Source organism: Belonocnema kinseyi, chromosome 8 (genome assembly GCF_010883055.1).
Source record: "Belonocnema kinseyi isolate 2016_QV_RU_SX_M_011 chromosome 8, B_treatae_v1, whole genome shotgun sequence".
Taxonomy (NCBI): Eukaryota; Metazoa; Arthropoda; class Insecta; order Hymenoptera; family Cynipidae; genus Belonocnema; species Belonocnema kinseyi.
In genome coordinates this window covers 83,639,807-83,657,613 of record NC_046664.1, presented here as the reverse complement: position 1 = coordinate 83,657,613, position 17,807 = coordinate 83,639,807, and the positions used below count along the sequence as shown (strand labels likewise).

The 17,807-nt window shown below is 25.6% G+C and overlaps 1 protein-coding gene across 3 annotated transcripts in view; it reads left to right on the top strand.

Annotated features, from left to right (window-relative positions):
* LOC117179165 overlaps positions 1-17,807 on the top strand; it is a 717,982-nt gene that overhangs the window by 66,032 nt on the left and 634,143 nt on the right. The window lies entirely within an intron of this gene.

The following is a 17,807-nucleotide window of genomic DNA, read 5'->3' as shown; positions in this document are numbered from 1 at the left end:
GATCCAGCAAAAGCCTCGTGGACCCTAAGAACACGGAGCGACCCAAGGACAACCGCCTTCTGCATTTTTCCCGCAAGTGTTCTAGCATATTGTTGACACACACACACACACACACTTATATATATATATCAACGGAAAGACTGTCTTTAATTATTATTAATGGTCAAGGAAAAATATACAACGGTTTTTTTATAAGTTCAACTATTTCGTAGGGAATTAACTTGTTGTTTGAAATTCATATTTTTGTGTTGAATAAGTTAACTCAAAGCTTTTTTGAATGATAATTCAACTTTTTTTATATTAGTCATTTTTATTTACAAATACATCTATTTTAGTATAAACTGCATCTTTTTTAATTAAAAATACAATTATTTGGTTAAAAATTCAATAATTTTGTTGAAAAGGCATCCTTTTAGGTTGAAAATTATACTCTTTGGTTAAAACCTCAACAAATTTGTTAAAAAGCCATTCTTTTCGGTTGAAAATTATACTGTTTAGTTGAAAATTCAACTATTTTGTAGAAAATATACTTGCTTAAAGTTCATATTTTGGTGTTGAAATGTCAACTGAATTATTTTTTAGGTAAAACTTCAACTTTTTTTAATTTGTCATCTTGATTTGAAATTCATCTTTTTTAGTAGAAATTTGATCTTTCTGGCTAAAAATGCAACTTTTTAGTTGAAAATTCAACAATTCTGTTAAAAAGTTACCCTCTTTAGTTTGAAACTTAAATAATTTGTTATAAAATCACAATTTTATACAAAATTTATTTTTCTGAAATTCATATTTTGATGTTTACATGTAACCTGGAATTTTTTTAGATGAAATTGCAAATGTCTTTTTTTTAACTTGTCTTTTCTGGTTGAAAATTTAAGTTTCTTCTTAGGAAATTTACTTCTTGTTTAACTTTTATTTTTATGTTGAAAAGTCAAACTAAAATATTTTTGTATGGAAATTCAAATATATTTTTTGAACATTTTTTCTTTTGGATTTATAAACTTATCTGTTTAGTTGAAAATTAATATTCTTTGCTTGAGGATTCAACCATTTGGTTTGATTGAATTTGTTGAAAAATCATTTTTTGTCAAAGTTTCACATTCTTAGTAGAAAATGCATCTTTGTTGACATTTTTTTGAATAGAAGTTTATCTGTTTCTTGATAATTTAACTATTTTGTTGAAAATTCTTTGTTTATACAATTTTTTTCTTACACAACTAAAAAATCATTATTTATTGAAAATTCGTTTTTTCTTATGGTGAAATTAATTTTTTTAAATTAAATTTTTTTTTATTGAAATATCAACTATGAACATTTTTATTTTGTATTTGAAATATTGTATGATTCGATTTATAAAAAATCCGATCTTAAACATGTTACAATAATTAAATTCAGGTATTTAAATGCTAATGGTCGAGAAAAATAAAAAATGGTTGAAAAACAAATCTGAGAATTTTGCATAATTCTTCATCTTTTTTGTGAAGGCCTTTTTCTAAGTCTCTTGTACTGACTCCCTTCGAAAGTTTTTTTATACCATGCAGATTCTAAATTTTGAAGCGTTACAAATTCTTAATTAAAACTTTTAAAATTTTCATAATTCTCTCTGAACTTTTTTTTCGTTTTCCCTCATAACATAATTCGCATTGAACAAATAAATATATTTTCAACTAAAAAATAGGCACTTTTAAGCAAAAATAGAAAAGTTGCATTCGCCGTTAAAAAAATTAATTTTTATCTAAAAAATGAATACTCAACAAAAGAAGTAAATTTCCATTTAAATAAGTAGATATTTACCTCAAATCATGAATCTACTATAAAAAAAAAGAATTTTTAACCCAAAAGATTACTTTTCTATTAAAAAAAAATTTAATTCAAATAAATATATTTTTAACTAAAAAAAGAAAAAAATTAATCTTCAACAAAATAGTGAGATTTTCATCCAAATAAATAAAGTCTGACTAAAATGATGAATCTTCAGTACAAAAATACATTTTTCAACAAAAATTTTGAATGTTTAATCCGTAAGACGAATCATCCACCTGAAAAGACCAATTTTTAATTTTTTTAAATATATTTGTTAACTAAAATGAAGAATGTTCTCCAGCAAAAATTATTCGTGGTCCTTATAGTGGAATTTTCAAACCAAGAGGTAAATTTTCTACCAAATAAGACAAATTTCGAAACAAAAGAAATTTTTAACTAAGAAATAAGTTTTCAACTAAAAATAAAGAAAGTTTTAAAACAAAATTGAATAGTTGAATTTTCGACCAAAAAATAATTTTAACAAGAAGAAAGTATTTTCCAGAAAATAGTTAAATTTTTAATTAAGAAATGATTTCTTAACTGAAAAAAAATCAATTTTTTAACAAAAAATTAAAAGTTAAATTTTCAAACGTAGAAATTAATTTTATATAAAAAGGAAAGGAATTTTGTATGAAATAGTCAAAATCAATTTTTAACACAAAATTTAACAGTTTAATATGTTAACAAGAAGATTAAAATTTTTAAAAAGTAAGAAATTTTCAACCAAAAAGTTAAATTTTCAACTGAAAGATGAATTTTCAACAACAAAATAATTTTTAGCCGAATAGTTATATTTTTAACTAAGAGATGAGTTTTTAACTAAAAAGATCAATTTTAAACAAATAATGGAAGAGTTAAATTTTGAACCGAAAAGATTATTTTCAAACAAAAATAGTAGAACTTTTTTCATAAAATATTTAAAGTTCCAAGTGAAAGATGAATATTTAATTTAAAAAATAAATTTTTAACAAAAAAGTGAACAGTCAAATTTTCAATAAAAAACAAATAATTTTAACAAAAAAAGGAATTTTTAGCCAAATAGTTACATTTTCGAATAAAGTTAAATTTTCAACTAGGAGATTAATTTTTAACTAAAAAGATCAAATAAAAACACAAAATAGAACAGTTAAGTTTTCAACCAAAAAGATTACTTTCAACAACAGAAAAGAAGTTTTTAACCTCATAGTAAAATTTTCATATAAGAGATGAATCTTCAACTAAAATGATGAATTTTCGACACAAAGTGGAATAGTTAAGTTTTTAACTGAAAAGATTAATTTTAACAAAAAAGACAGGAATTTTCAACTAAATGGTTAAATATTTATCTAACAGATGATTTTTTACCTAAAAAACGTCATTTTTAACCAAAAACTGAACAGTTAAATTTTCTACAAAAAATCAGTTTCAACAACAACAAAAAGGAATTTTCCAGAAAATAGTTAAATTTTTAACTAAGGGTTGATTTCTTAATGGAAGAAAAATAATTTTAAACCAAGAAATTGAAAGTAAAATTTTCAAACCGAGAAATTGATTTTATACAAAAAAGGAAGGAATTTTGTATGAAATAGTCAAAATCAATTTTTAACACAAAATGGAACAGTCAAATTTGTTACCAAGCAGATTAAATTTTTAGAAAAGTAAGAAATTTTCGACCAAAAAGTTAAATTTTCAACTGAAAGATAAATTTTCAGGAACAACAAAATTTTTAACCGAAGAATTAAAGTTTTAACTAAGAGATGAGTTTTTAACTAAAAAGATAAATTTTAAATAAAAAACATAACAGTTAAATTTTGAACCAAAAATATTATTTTCAAAGAAAAATCGTAGAAATCTTTTTATAAAGTATTTAAATTTCCAACTGAAAGATGAATATTTAATTCAAAAAATAAATTTTTAACAAAAAAGTCAAGTCAATTTTTGACACAAAGTGGAACAGTTAAGTTTTTAACCAAAAAGATTAATTTTAACAAAAAAAGGAGTTTTCAACCAAATGTTTAAATTTTTATCTAACAGATGATTTTTTAGCTAAAAAGCGTAATTTTTAATCAGAAACTGGACAGTTAAATTTTCAACCAAAAAATCAATTTCAACAACAAAAAAAGGAATTTTAACCAAATATTAAAATTTGTAACTAAGAAGTGAGTTTTCGGCAAAAATTTTTTTTAACAAATGGACCAATTAAATTTTTTACCAAGAAGATTGATTTAAAAAAATACTAACATTTTCAGCCAAATAGCTATATTTTTAACTAAAAGATGAATTTTCAACTAAGAAAATAAAGTTATAACAAAAAATTGAACAGTTGAATTTTAAACCAAATAGTTCAATTATCGACCAAGAGATGAGTTTTTTAATTAAAAAGATTAATTTTAAACACAAAATGGTATAGAATTTTTTTTAACCAAAAACATTTATTGAAAAAAAGGAAAACATTTGAAATCAAATAGGTTCATTTTCAAATAAAAGATGATTTTTCAACGAAAAAATAAAAGAATAAAAAAAATTGAACATTTTTAATTTTAAACTAATAAAATTAATTGAAAAAAAGCATTTTCAACCAAATAGTTCGATTTTAAACTATGAGGTGATTTTTCAATTGAAAAGATAAATTTTTAAACGAGAAGATTAAATTAAAACAAAAAAGGAAGAGATATTCAACCAAATAGTTATATTTTTAACTCAAAGATGAATTTTCAACTAAGTAAATAAATTTATAGCAAAAATTAAACAGTTTTAATTTTCAACAAACAAAAATTAATTAGAAAAAGGCATTGGCAAACCAATTCTTAAATTTTCAACACTGAGGTCAGTTTTTAATTGAAAAGATGGATTTTTACACAAGAAGGTCAAATTAAAACGAAAGAAGGAATAGTTTTTCAACCAAATAGTGTAATTTTGATCCGAAAGATGAATTTTCAATGACAAATAAAGAATTTTTAACCAAACAGTTAAACTTTCAACTAAAAGATGAGTTTTGGACTAAAAAAATATATTTTAAATGCAAAATGGAGCAGTCAAATTTTTTATCAAAAAGATTATTTTCGAACAAAAAAAGGTAGACGTTTTTTATGAAATATTAAAATTTTCAATTGAAGGATGAATATTCAACTAAAAAATAAATTGTTAACAAAAAACTGAAAAGTGAAATTTTCGACTGAAAGTTACATTTACAACTAGGATATTAATTGTTAACCAAAAAGATCAACGTTTAACACCAAATCGAAACAATTAAGTTTTCAACCAGAAGGATTAATTTCAACAACAAAAAAAGGAGTTTTCAGTCAAATTTATAGATTTTTAAGTAAGTGATGAATTTGCAAACGAAATGATTAATCTTCAACCGAAAAAAATATATTTTTGATATCATGCAGAATTGAATAATTTTGCAACTAAAAAAATGAGTATGTATGTGAGCTATGAGAAATTCCAAATCGGATGTAATTTCATTCGCGTGCGTTAAATCGTACCTGCAATTCCCTCGTAAAAGATTGTGCACTAAAATTGACGCTTTTCACACGGCAATAAGTACTTATGCTGGGTACTTATGATTTCTGAGGATAAGCGTTTATTCTTCGCTGGATCTTGACCTTTACATTCAAAAGTCGGTAGAGTGCATAAACTGGCTTTAAATTATATGCATCATTTTTTAAAATAAAATTACGACTTTTTAAAAGCAGGGCTCTTAAAAAATATTTTAATTATTTTTTTGTCACATGTTTTCATCACAAAATTACTGTACTGTAAATAGGAAATGACCAAAAATTTAATTATAAAACTGGAAATTCACTTCTAGTCGCAATAAAATTCAAGTTTTCATTCCGTTTATAATTTTAGTCAATTTAGAAAACATTTTCAAGGAATCTGTATTTTCATCAGAGAACAACAGAAATTCTTAACGCCTTTTCAGACTAGATTAATTTCTACTAAAAATATTAATATTTTTAACTAAAGAAAGAGAATTTTTCAATTAAAAATTGATCAAATTAATTTTTAGTCAAAAATAATGTTTAACTAAACAAATAAATTTTTAAGTAAATTATAAAATATTCAACCGGAATAATGTTTATGACACTTTAATTAAAATGATGAATCTTTAAACAAAACTAAATCATTTTGAAGAAGAGGGTTCAACTTTTAACAAAATAAATTTATTTCCAACCAGAAAGATGAATTTTTGAACCAAATAATAAATATTTAACTAAAATACTTGACTTTTTAACCAAAAAGAAAAATATTTAAACTAGAAAATTACCTCGCAAAGAAATAATCCAAATAATCTGTAATATCGGCAGAGAATAACAGAAATTCTTAACATCTTTTCAGACTAAATGGAGCTATGAATTGAACATTTTTTCAATTACATTTTTTTCTGAAAAAAATCTTCTAAGAAGATTTCTGAAAAAGTATAATAACAAAAAAATTGCAATTCATAGCTCTATCTAGTCTGAAAAGACTTTAAGAATTTATGCTATATTCTGATGATAATACAGATTCTGATGATAATACAGATTCTGATGATAATACAGATTCAGAAAAAAATTAATTTAAACAATTGAGGCAAATGAGTTTTTTATTTTTATTTTTTTTATTTAGATTACGGATTTATTTATATATTTACTGTTTATGGATCTTTAATTTTTCAGATTATCTCAGTTGACGCTAATTAAATCATAATTTATATTTTAATTTTTATTATTTCTCATTGTAAGAAAAATCTTTTAAATTATTTTCTTTTCAATTTTTAAAAATGGTTATCGTTTTTATTTTAGGACAGGGAGATTCCTCAAAGAAATGTAATTTCATTTGGAATAGCGAATTTTTTACTTGGAACATGAATTTAAAAAAAAATGTAACTCGGATTCAGAATAAAGGAATTGAATGAATCCCTATTCCAAATCAGAATTCGTTACAATTTGAAATATTGCTATATTATAATAAAAAAACTTTTACCTAGTTCGTTGCGAATTCATCTTTCTTAATTTAAAAATTTAACTAATGGTTCGAAAGTTAAACACTTTTTGTAAAAATGATTATTTCGGTTATATATTTATCATGTTATTGTTCAAAATTATTTGTATTTTTTTAAGAATTAGATTCTTAAGAAAAAATTTAAACACTCAGTTTTTATTTGAAAATTTATGCTTTTTGGATGAAAATACAACTATTTGGTTAAAAATTGATTTTTGGTATTTAAAAATTAAACTACTTGTTTTTAAATTTCAGTAATTTGTAAAAAACTTACCTTTTTCGTGCAAAAATAATCTTTATGGTGAAAAATTCATTTTTTTGGTATAAAATTAAACAATTCCAATTGAAAAAACACCATATTAGTTGAAAATTCATTAGGTTGGTTGAAAATTGACCTTTCCTTTTTCAAAATTTAACAATTAGAATTAAAATTTGTTTAAAATTTCATATTCGGTTAAAAATTCGAGTATTTCCATTAAATATTTATCATTTTAGTTAAAAATTCATCCTTCTGGTAGAAAATAAATTTATTATATTGTTAAACATCAAACACTTTTATTGAAAATGATTTTTTTTGTTGTTGAAGACTAATTATTTTAATTAAAATTTCATTTTTTTCGTTGAAATATGAGCTGTTTTATTGAAAACCTTTTTTCTTTGGATGGAAAGGAATTTCTGCGGAAAATGTCTTTTTTTATTGAAAATTATTAATTATTTGAACTGAAAATATAAGTATCATTCAAGTTGAATATTCTATGATTTTATTTTAAAATTTATCTGTTTGGTTAAAAATACTTTTTTTTACTAAATGGAAATTTATTCAATTTTCTGTTCAAAAATTATTTGTTTGTTGTAAAAATTAATCTTCTTGGTTAAAAATGCGCTCCTTTGTTCAAAAATTCAACTATTCTATTTAAAGATTCATAATTTTGGTTGAAAACTCCTCTTTCTGGTTATAATTGAACTATTCTCGTTAAAGATTAACAATTTAAGTTGAAAATTCATTACTTTTTTGAAATTGTAATTATTTCTTTGAAAGCTATTTTTTTGGCTAAAGTGATTTTTTTAATTAGAAATTTACCTTATTTCAATTGAATCATCAACAAAACAATTTAATTTCTAACTTAAAAAATAGGATTATTCAACAAGTAAGGTAATTTTCAATCAAATAGTCAGTATAATTATTTTTTCAGTGAAAAAAATTTATTTTAAACAGAAAAAAAACTAATTGGTCAAAAAAATTTTAATTATCGACCTAAAAAATAAATTTTTAGCTAAAATGATAAATCTTCAAACAAGAGAAAAATTTTTTTTGGTAAATGTATGATAGTTGATATTTTAACCAAAAAATATAAATTTGCAACAAAATATTTGATATTATAATTAAGAATCACAATTTTTTAACAAAATATTTTACTTTTTCTTTCAAAAAGGTAAAAAATTAACCGAAAAAATTGACATTTTTCATTGAACAAATCAATTTTAAACTAAAAAAATGAAGATTTAACAAAGTAGTTCAACTTTAAAACAAGTAGAAGGATTTTCTACGAAAAAATAAAGAATTGACAGCAAAAACTATATTAGACTCATTTCGCTGATCAATCTCTGTAGTAAGCGGCCCAGATGAAGAGCTTTACAATAAATTAAAAAAACAGAAGTGTTGTTAAAAGACGATTATTTTTTATTAATGAAGCAGACGTTCGAGAAATGATAATAATTAATCAGAATATGGTTATTTATACTCGGAGATGTAGTCGATGTAAAATAATTGAAAGCACACTGTTTGGAATTGCATGCTGTGTTTAACGCAGCCTGCTAAATTAATCATATCTTCCAAAAGATTTATGAGAAATGTGTCCACAGGAGTGTTTTGATAGACTCGAATCGTTAAACTCGCTATGTTAAACACGACGTGGAGACTGAGCGTAATAATTTTAGTTTATGGCTTATATAATTTTACGTTAAATGTACGCCGCAGAACTCACAAGCTGTCATGTAAAATGAAGAGCTTACGTAGAAATAATTTCGAGTTCAATTACTCTGATATTCTCCGAAAAATACATTATCGTCTATGACAGCTCATTTCAATTTATAATGAGATAATTCAATATTTTAAATAAATATAATTACTCTAAAAAAAAGTTTTCTATATAAAAAAATGTTTGAACGATTTCAGTCCAGATAAATTTACTTTCAAAATTGGAAACAGGATTGTAGAAAATATTTCCTTTCTAAAAAACCATGATTCTTTATGAATTAACATGTTTTTTAATTAGTAAGAAAATATAGCAAAACAAAGTGGCTTAAATATAAAAAAAGTTTTGTTCAGATTAAATTATTATTAAAAATCTCTGAGATTATTCTTAAAAGAACTTTGTTGCACTGACAGGGGGGATGAAGCAGAAATTTTTGTAACGATTTTTTATATTTAAATATAAAAGACTATTTTGTAAAAAAAAAAGTAAAATAGTTTAATTTTTAGTATATAATTTATTTTTTAAACGATGAAAAAAACGAATTTGTCAACAAAAAAGTTAAATTGAAAGTTACATGATGAATCCTAAAGCAAAATAATTTTCGACATATCAGTTTAACTTTTAATCAAGTAGTCGAATTTTCTACAAACATAACTAAATTTCAACTCAACAAAATGGCTGGAATAATGATATTGGTAAAGCGATCTACATTTAAAAAAAAACTATTTTGTCTTGAAAAAATCTAATTTTTTACCAACAAAATTAATGTTTAACTGAAATGATGAATCTTCAAATAAAAGTAAAAAAATTAACAAAGTAGCTTAACTTTTAACCAAATAGTTGAATTTTCTACAAAAAAAGATAAATTCTCAATAAAAATGTATTATTTGACATTTTAACAAAAAAGTCAAATGGTTAAGTAAATAGTTGATTTTTGAATAAATAGTTCATTTTAAACCAAATAACTAAACTCTCAACAAATTATTTGTTATAGTAAAATTTGTAGTTTAAAGTTTTTATTAAGAAAAAGCGAATTTATAAAAAAAATCAAAATTTTCAACTGATAAATTAATTTTTAACAAAAAGGATGAATTTTCAAACAAAACAAATTATAAATAATGTAGTTCAAGGTTCAAGGAAGTACATGAATATTCTACAAAAAGGATAAGTTCTTTAAGAAAAATGCAATAGTTGATAATTTAACTAAAATAGACAATCTTTCAACAAAATATACAGTTGACTTTTTAATAAAAAAAATTTTCCTGCAAAAAATAAACAAAATTAACTCATGTTTAAAATTTTTAAGGCAAAAGAAGAATTTTAAACAAAATAGTTGAATTTGTAACTTAAAAATATGTGTTTTTAATGAAAAAGCTGAGTATCAAACAAATATTTAAATTTTCAGCAATATTGATGGAATATTTAAATTTGTAAAGCAATTTGAATTTTTAAAAAACAATTTATTCTCGAAAAAATGTAAATCTTTACTAAAGAAATTAAGTTTTGAATTTTTAACTGAAATAATGAATTTTGAAATAAAAACAATTAAAAAACTAACAAATTAGTTCAACTTTTAACCAAATAGTTGACTTTTGTACGAAAAAGATGAATTCTCCATAAAAAACCGATTATTTGACATTTTAACCAAAAATTCCATTTTTTAACAAATTAGTTAATATTTCAACAAACAAGGACTTTGTAAAAAATAATGCATTTTTCAATCAAACAAATTTTCCTCACAAAAAAATGAACAAAAATTAAATTAATTAAAAAAATTTGTATGCCCAAAAGGCGAATTTCCAACAAAATAGGTACATTTTTAACCATACAAATAAATTTTTAAAATAAATGCTAAAATTTGAAACAAATTTTTTTTTAACAAAGTAGTTAATCTTTTATAAACAACTTGTTGAATTTTACGAAAAACGATGAATTCTCTATGAAAAATACTAAAGCTGATATTTTAACCAAGAAAGAAATTTTCAACACAATAGTTAATTTTTCAATGAAAAATTAATTTTATAAAAAATAGTTGAATATTCAACGAAATGATATGAATAATTAAACTTTCAGTTGAAGCAATGTATTAAAAAACGGATTCATGAAAAAAAGTCAAATTTTCCACCTTGAAAATAATTTTCTAACCAAGATGATGAATCTTCAATCCAAATAAAACAATTTTTTAGTAGTTCATGTTTCTACCAAATTCTTGAATTTTCAGCAAAAAAGGATTACATTTTTAATGACAAATGACACACTTGATATTTCAAAGAAAAAAAAACAAGTTTTCAGCTAAATATGTTGTTGATTTTTTAATAAAAAAAGATTTTTCTGCTAAGGCATTTTTTAACAATAACTTTATTTTATTTTCAAGACAAAAAGCCGAATTTTCAACAAATCAGTTAAAGTTTTCGTTGAAAATCATGAATTTTTAACAAAAAAAAGAGTTAATTTTCAACAAAATAGCTGGATTATTAAAATTTTTAAAGTATTTAAAAAGAACTAATTTCTCATAAAAATAGTTAAATTTTTCACCCAAAAAATGAATTTTTAACTAAAATTATAAATCTTCCAACAAAAGCAAACAAATTTCAACAAATTCGTTTGATTTTCAACTAAAAAGTTTAATTTTCCAAAAAAAAGATCATTTTTCAACAGGAAAAAATTTCTTTTACAAAAGAAAACAGTAATTGAAATACATTTTTTAATTTTAAGGCTAAAAAGACGAATTTTCAAAAAAAAATAGGTACATTTTTAACCATAGAAATAAATTTTTAACATAAATCATAAAATTTCAAATAAAAAAAAGAATTTTTTAAGAAAGTATCTAATCTTTTAACCAAGTTATGAATTTTGCACTATGAAAAGAAAAAACTATTTTTCAATTAAAAATTTGGCTCTGTTTCAAATTTTTTTTACAAATGTTACCGCGAAATAAATAATTTTACAACCAAAAACATGAATTTGCAACGAAACTGGTATCATTCATACTTAGCTAAAAAAAATCATTTTCAAATCAAGCATGGTTCAATTCAACCTATAAAGACAAGTTTTAAACAATAAATGTTAATGTCTCATTGAAGAAATTAATTTTCCACTAAAATGAGGAATTTTCTAGAAATAAAAAAATGTTCTATTAAGAAATATTCATTTTTAATGCAGAAGATTATTTCTTGTTTTTTTTTCAAAATTATTTTTATTTTATTTCTTTTATTTTTTTGTTGTTAAAAATTCATAATTTCTGTTTGATATTCTTTTTTTTTTCTAAAGTTAATTTCTTGAACTTATAATGTTACTATTTTATTTTTTACTTATATATCATCTTTTCTAGATTAAAATTGAAGTATTTGCTGGGAAATATATCTCTTTTGTTAAAAAAATTCGCTTTCTTTAATAAAAAATTTGTCTTCTTGATTAAGTTGAACTACAATTTTGAAAATTTATTTTAACACTTAAATAATGCTATATTTTTTAAACATATAAATATTTTGAATGTTTGTTATTTTTTTATTGAAAATTAATTCCGAACTGGAATTTCATCTGTTTCAGTATTCGTTTAAAATTAATCGTTTTTATTTGAAAAAACACAAAAGAATTAAGTTGAAAATGTATGTACTTTGTTGTAAGTTCGCCTTTTTTGATAGTTAAGTGGTCTCCTTGATTGGAAATTCAATTGCTTTATTGAAAATTGAACTAATTTATTAAAAATCAATTTTTATTTGTCGAAGGGTTAGCTTCTTTATTAAAAGTGGAATATCAATTAAAAAATTTTTTTTGTTGAATATTCTTTTCTTGTGGCTGAAAATTAATTTCTTGACCTACACACTTCAGTTAAAAATTGTATAATCTCTTCATAAAAAAAGTTTGATTTTTAATTTAATTATTATGTAAAAAATTCAACTACTTTTTGGAAAATCTAATTATTTTGTTGAAAATTGAGAGGTTTTGTTGAACATTTACCTTTTTGTATCGAAACATTCTTCAAAGATTGAAGTTGAATCTTTTTATTAAAAAATTCAACAACTTGCGCGACTTTTTGTCTGTATGGGTCGAAAATCCAACTATTTTGATAAAAATTCTTTTATTTTCTTGAACAATCTACGATTTAAAAAAGTAATCTTTTTTGTTTAAAAATTAAACCGCTTTATTGGAAATTCGTGTTTTTGGATTGAACATTGAACTATTTGGTTCAAATAATTTTTTTGCCGTTGCTAATGAAGTGCAAATAATTTAAATTATTTATCATCTGGTATTATTTCAGTGTGAAGTAATGAAAACTTTCTTTGTTCAATTGTACAATTGATGCGCCTTCAACTCCACATCTCAAGTGGGTACAGAAAAACTTGCACTACATTCGCCTTCCGACTACTTGATCATCTGTGGAAGACTCGTTGTCGCCTGACTAGCTTCCGATTTGTAAATCTTTCTTCTAGAATAATTTTTTCTTATACAATAGACTTCAGAGATCATTAACTCAATGTCTGTAATTCTTGATTCAATAGAACTTTTTCCTTCAATCAAACAAATTTCTTCAGAACGAATTTTGAAATTATTGACAGTTTCTAAACTTTCTTTTAAACAGAGCTAACTTCTAAAGGCTACTCTAATCTCGACATCTTCCTAATCTTAAAACCGATGAGATGGATTGTTCAATAAGTAATTTTTGTTTAAATAATTATTGTAATTGATAGCAAATTACAGCCTTCTTTAAATTCCGTCTTATAAAATCCTGAAAAATTAGAGTTTTCCTTCAAAACCCTTTTAGACACTTTGACATGCTTTTAGGGTCAGACATGTCCTTCAATGCTTGGGAACTTTTTTTTTTAAATTCGTAACAGCAACGGTTTGAAATCACCTGCTAGAAAAGGTTGAGGGAATCCAGTCGAGCCAGGAAAAAACCTAAAAGCATTGCGTAGCCGTTTTTTTTTCGTTGCCTAAAAGCATTATCCCTAGACACAAAACTGCAGTTCGCCGGGCAGTCATTTTTCATCGTACCCTTGGTAGAGTACTCGACAGAACATCGACTTTGATCGTACCGATAATGGAAGTCACCTAGCCTAGCCCTCTCAGCTTCATTTTTTCCCATCTTTTGTCATAATCTAGACATCTCCGCATTTTTGATGAACTGATTCGCCTACGGAGCTTTTAACTCCATAAATTTTAATTAACGATCATTATGCCTAGCCTCTGTTCTTGGAGATAACGAAGGACTTTCAGCTAACATTTTCATCCAGATAAGCAAGGAAAAAGCTGGACTTATTTTGAGATTAATAATTGATCGAGGATTTGATTACTTTTGCAATATTGTAGACTCCGCAATACCTTGCAATCCTTTGAAATCCTATACAATAATTTTCAAGCCCATGCACCATTTTGCAAATCCCATGCAACATTGTACAATCCCATGCACCATTTTACAATCCAATGCGCCATTTTACAATCGCACGTACCAGTTGTCATCCTATAAAAACTCAATGCCATTCTATGCAATCTCTTTAAAATCTTGAGCAACTTGTAAAAGGTTTTGTGCAATCCCTTTTAATTATGTTTCACCATGCAATCTTTTACAATCTCTTGTTATCTGATGCAAACTCTGCGCAATCCGATGCGATCTCCATGAAATCTCAAAGAATCTTTATAAAGTTACTTGCAATCCCATTCAAAACTTTTCAAATTTTTGAGCAATTCGCATAAATGCTTGTGCAATCATTTTCAATCCCTTGCATTCTTTTAGAATCTCTTTCTAGCTCATGCCATCTTGAGGCAATCCCATGGAATCTTTAAAAAATCTCGAGAGAACTGTATCAAGTTTTGTAGAATGCCATTCAATTCTTTAAAAAACTCGAGCGATTAGTATAAAATTTCATTAAATCCCACGCACTCCTTTGTGATACCATGCTATCCTTTTTAATATCTTGCTGTACCATGCAGGCTCGATTTAATCCTATGCAATCTCCAACAAATCTCGAGGAATCTATATAAAGTGTCGTGCAATCCCACGCACTTTTTTTTTAAATCTTGTGCAATTCTTTAAGAATTCTCGAGCGATCTATATAAAGTTTAGCTTAGTGCAAACCCACGCACCCCTTTGTAATACCATGCAATCCTTTTTAATTTAATGCTATCCTATGCAGGCTCGATTCAAACCTATGCCATCTCCACCAAATCTGGAGCAATCTGTATAAAGTTTCGTGCAATCTCGGGAAATTCTTGAAGAGACCTCGAGCGATCTGTATGAAGTTTTGTGCAATCCCACGTGCTTTTTTTTAAACCCATAATCTTTTCTTTATAAATTCTCGAGTGATCTGTATAAAGTTTCGTGCGATCTCGTGGAATTCTTCAAGAATTCTCGAGCGATCAGTATGAAGCTTAGTTTAGTGCAAACTCACGCACTCCTTTGTAATACAATGAAATCCTTTTTAATCTAGTGCTATTCCATGCAGGCTTAATTGAATCCTATGCAATCTCCACCAAATCTGGAGCGATCTGTATAAAGTTTCGTGCGATCTCGGGCAATTCTTGAAAAAACCTCGAGCGATCTGTATAGATTTTCGTGCAATCCCACGTAATTTTTTTAATCCCTTGCAATCTTTTCTATATTATATCTTGAGCAATCTATATTAAGTTTCTTGCGATCGCGTGCAATTGCTTACAAAAATTTTAGCGATCTGTATACGGTTTCTCGCAATCCCACGCACATATTTGCAAACCCATGCAGCATTTTCACTCTAAAATCTTGAGCGACCTGTATAAAATGTTGTGCAATCCCATGCAATTATTTTCAAACCCCTGCAATTTTTTACAATCTCTTCTTATCCCAAAAAACTCTATGCAATTCCATGTAATCTCTATCAAGTCTTAAATTATCTGTATACAATTTTTTGTAATCTCTTGCAATCCTTTTGAATGGTATCTGTTCCATTATGAAATCTCAAGCAGCCTTTCTAAAATTTCGTGCAATCCTTAAAAATCTCTTGTTGTCTGATGCAAAGTCGATGCAATCTCATACAATCTCTACAAAATTCTGATCGGTCTGTATAAAGTTGCGTACAATCTCATGCAATCCTTTTCAATCCCATGCAATTCTTTATAATATCATGCAATTCTTAACAATCTCTTGTTATCTGTCACAATTTTTTTTTAAATACATTAAACTTCTACGAAATCTTGAGTGATCGGTATAAAGTTTCATTCAATCGCATGCAATCCTTTAAAAGCCCATGTACTTGTTTACATTTTCTTGTTAGTTTATGAAAACTCCATGAAATTAAAAAAAAAAATTTGAAATCTTGAGCGATCTGTATAAAGTCACGTGTAATTCCATTCAATTCTTTGCAATCTCACGCAATCCTTTACAATCCCGTGTGATTCTTCACAATCCCTTGTTATTCTTTACAATTTCTTTTAATCTCATTCAATTTCTACAGAATCTTCAGTGTATGGCTAAAGTTTGGTGCAATTGCATGCAATTCTTTTCAAACCCATGCACTTTTTTTACATTATTTTGTTATTCGTTGAGAAATCGATACAATTCCATGACAATTTTATAAAATCTCGAGCAATCTGTATAAATTATCGTGCAATTCCATGCAATCCTTTGCAATCTCATATAGTCCTTTAAAATACCCTGTTTTTCCATGAAAACCTACTCCTGTAGATTTCAGTCAACGAAATCTACAGTAAATCAAAATTTATTAGTTACATATTTTTTCTTTTAATCTAATTTACCTTAGTTTCCAAAATAACGAGGAATTAATATTTACGCTTGAGCGATCGAATCGCTACTGTAGATTTCAGACATCGAAATCTACAGTCAATCAAAATCGATTAGATACATATTTTTCTTTTAATCTATTTTGCCTTAGTTTCCGAGATATCGAGGAATTAGTATTTACGATTGAGCGATGGAATCGCTACTGTAGATTTCAGACTTCGAAATCTATAGTAAATGAAAATCGATTAGATACATATTTTTTCTTTTAATTTAATTTGCCTTAGTTTCCGAGATATCGAGGATTAAGTATTTACGCTTGAGCGATCGACTTGCTACTGTAGATTTCGGACATCGAATAGATGTGGATTTCGGACATCGAAATCTACAGTCAATTAACATCGATTAAATACATATTTTTTCTTTTATTCTAATTTTCCCTAGTTGCCGAGATATCGAGGATTAAGTATTTACGCTTGAACGATCGACTCGCTACTGTACACTCGCTTCTTTCCCCTTCTCACATTCCTTTGCAGAAAAATGTATAGTACTGTCTGAGGCCCGGGCTCTACAGAAACGATTCAATCGCTCTATCGTAAGTTCTCAAACTCTCGATATCTCGAAAACTAAGGCTCACTCGACTAAACGAAAAAATACGTATCTAATGAATTTTGATTTAATATAAAGTGCAACTTCTGAACTCTACAGTAGAGCGTCTATCGCTCAAGCGTAAATACTCACACCTCGATATCTCGGAAACTAAGGCTCACCAAATTAGAAGAAAAAATACATATACAATGAATTTTGATGTACTATCGAGTGCAATGTCTGAACTTTACAGTAGAGTATCTATCGCTCAAACGTGAATACTTAAACCTCGATATTTCGGAAACTAAGGCGCACCAGATTAAAAGAAAAAAAACGTATCTAACAAATTTCGATTTACTATAGATTTCAACGTCTGAATTCTAGATTGGAGTATTTATCGTTCAATCGTAAATACTCAAACCTCGATATCGTGGAAACTAAGGCTCAATGGATTAAAAGAAAAAATACGTATCTAATCAATTTCGTTTTACTATAGATTCCAACGTCTGAAATCAAGAGTAGAGTATCACTCAAGCGTAAATACTCAAACCTCAATATCTCGGAAACTAAGGCTCATTCAATCGAAAGAAAAAATACGTATCTGATGCATTTTCATGCAGTATCTCCCTGCAAAGCTCGAATCGATTCAGTTGCTACATTTGGCGAGCTCATCTTATCAGCTTACAGTTTACATGAAATAAACCTAGCTCTAAATCCCGAAATTTCTCAGAGAACGAAAGAAAGTAAAATCAAAAGTGAAATGC